At 42.8% G+C, this 2,607-nt stretch overlaps 1 long non-coding RNA gene across 1 annotated transcript; it reads right to left on the bottom strand.

Moving 5' to 3' along the window:
• Window positions 1-354: 354 nt before the first annotated feature.
• Window positions 355-1,524, bottom strand: LOC132474904 (uncharacterized). Its single transcript, XR_009529760.1, has 3 exons — window positions 1,380-1,524; window positions 1,010-1,127; window positions 355-704 (listed from the first exon to the last, which is right to left on the bottom strand). It is a non-coding gene; the product is annotated as an uncharacterized LOC132474904 (long non-coding RNA).
• Window positions 1,525-2,607: the final 1,083 nt, after the last annotated feature.

Raw genomic sequence — 2,607 nt, 5'->3', positions numbered from 1 at the left:
ACAAACTGAAAAATGTAAGCAGCAGCAGATTGAGGGCACCGCAGGAATTGATAATGGGTTCAGAACCTGTGACCTATAAACAAACCATGTAACCAAAACCTTATGACATCTCAAAATGTGTCAGAGGGGGAAGAACAAAGCAGCAACCACATTCTTATCTCAACAATGCTTAACACACAGTGACAAGTGCATTATGTAAAAGATTAAAGGAAATAAATATGTAACATATTAACATATGTAACATTAACACATGTATTAAACAATAAACATATGCATAAAATAAATCAAACTGCTGCTTTTTTTTTTACAAATCTCCTTCATTCAAGTCTCACTATCCATGTTGTTTTTGGGGGACAGGTTTTTCTTCAGGAATATCAATTGATCCACGTGCTCAGGTTTGAGTAGACTGCGTTTAGAGGAAACAATATCTCCCGCAGTACTAAACACCCGCTCAGATGCCACACTGGTGGCCGGGATACAGAGGTATTTTTTAGCCAGAGACGACAGCAGTGGCAAGTCCTGCTGCTCTTTCCACCACTGCAGTGGGTTTTTTTGCAGGGACAACAGATCACGCTCTCTGTACCTCTTGACTTCTTCGTTGGCCTTGTCTCTTACAGATCTAGCTCCCATCCTCACTTCAAAGTCTTTTCCCAACAGCTGGTCCAACGCTGACATTTTCTTCTTTTTGAGAGGAGGGTCATCATCTGAAATAGAAAACAATTACCGTATATTACTGGCTTTGTTTGTCATGACTCAGTGGCACTTTTTTTCGACCTGTCTTTACCATTTTATATATGAACCTTCATCTGATGTTCAGAATGAATTTATATTGGCACTCTTGTTCACATCAGTAAAAGTTGTATTATCATCATCATTATTATACTCTTTTTCTTTGCATGCCGATTATCTCATTACATTGAATCTGTTGTTGTATGCTAATATTTTATGGCTGCATGAGTTTAAGCCAAAGTCAACTCTTTCTTGGTCACAAGTTATAAAATACACAAACCTTTAGGCTCATCTTGGGTCTGGGGTGCATCAATGCTAATGTCCAGATCTCCAAGGGCAGGTTCAGTCTGACATGGATTTGTCTGCAGTGGGCCTCTCTGAATTGGATCCCCTGTTGCCTTGAAATAAAATACAAAAGACAGTTAGTGTGTAGTAACAGCAGTCAGAATAAAAAGTTGAAATCTCAATACTTTAATTAAGCCTAAAATGGCTATGCTAACAAAATCCAGCCTTAAACGTTCCATTGAAACCCCTTAAAATCACTTTTTTTGATCCCACGTTTATCCTAACAAACATTTTGGCTTTAGGAACATCCACGGCGTAAATAAGTTAAGAACACTCAAGGGATAACAGTGTGTTGGGAGATTTACCTTGTTATGCAGGGATGTAGCTTCTGCTGTTATGCTTGTGAACGTCCGCTCAGCATCATGGTCAGTCAGGAAGGGCAGAGACTTGAAGCGGGGGTCCAGAGCTGCTGCAGTGTAGAACAGATCATCCAGGCCAGTGTAGCGCTTCTCCAAGTCATTTCTGAATGCTTGTGTTAACCTCTTCTCCTCTTCTGAGATCCCTGGACATGAGTGCAGCAGAAATGGCAGGCTGTTGTTCCAGTAAGCGTTCAAGCATGTCATGGGAACTGTTCCAACGGGTGGACACATCTTGGATGAGTTTGTGGATAGGCAAGGCCAGTTGTTTCTGTTTGTCTTGTAAAATTTCTGCTGCTCTGACACTGCGGTGAAAAAAGCCAACCACTCTCCTCACCCTTCCCAGCAACCTTTCTACTGTGTCCACTTTGAAGGCTTTCTGTGTGGCCAGATTTATAGTGTGTGCGAAGCACATGAGGTGAGGGCTCATCTCTGCTTCCACGCCAGCTAAAACCATGTTTGAAGCATTGTCCGTTACCAGGGCTGGCTCTTTATCAAAAAGTTTCCAGTCAATACATGCCTGTTTCAGTAGAGCACCAATATTCTTTCCAGTGTGAGATCCTTTGAATGCCCTGGTCTGCAACACATGAACATTTAACGTCCAATCCGGAGTGATGTGGTGGGCTGTGATCGTCACATAAGACTCCGTTGCACATGACGTCCAAGCGTCACTTGTTATTGCCACTCGCTCTGCATTTGCCAGTTCTTTTTCAACTTGGCTCTTAACTTGTGTATACAACGCTGGCATGCACGTGTTGGTGATATGATTTCGGGAGGGTATCTTATACCTGGGCTCTAATGTATGGATCAAATCCTGAAATCCTTCCCACTCAACTATATTATACGGACATAATCCTTTAGCGATAAAACGCGTTATTGATGCTGTGATTTCCTTGGCACGTGCTGAGTTTTGACCAAGTTGCGCAAACATGTTAGAAATAACCGGCTGTGTGCTACTGCTTGCAGTGCGCTCCTGCTCGTTGGTGCGGGTCTCACCGATGTATTCCTGACCGTGTCTCCTCCTAGCATGCTGGTCGAGATTTGTAGTGCTGCCGGTGTACGTTAAGGATGCTCTACACAGCTTACAAACAGCACGGCTTCTGTCGAGCTTCCCTTCCTTCTTGTAAAACCCAAAAACAGTCCACACTTTGGATTTATGTTTCCCCGGTGCATTGAA

Source organism: Gadus macrocephalus, chromosome 16 (assembly GCF_031168955.1).
Source record: "Gadus macrocephalus chromosome 16, ASM3116895v1".
NCBI lineage: Eukaryota > Metazoa > Chordata > Actinopteri > Gadiformes > Gadidae > Gadus > Gadus macrocephalus.
The sequence above is the reverse complement of the archived record's forward strand: the minus strand, read 5'-3'. Positions and strand labels throughout refer to the sequence as shown.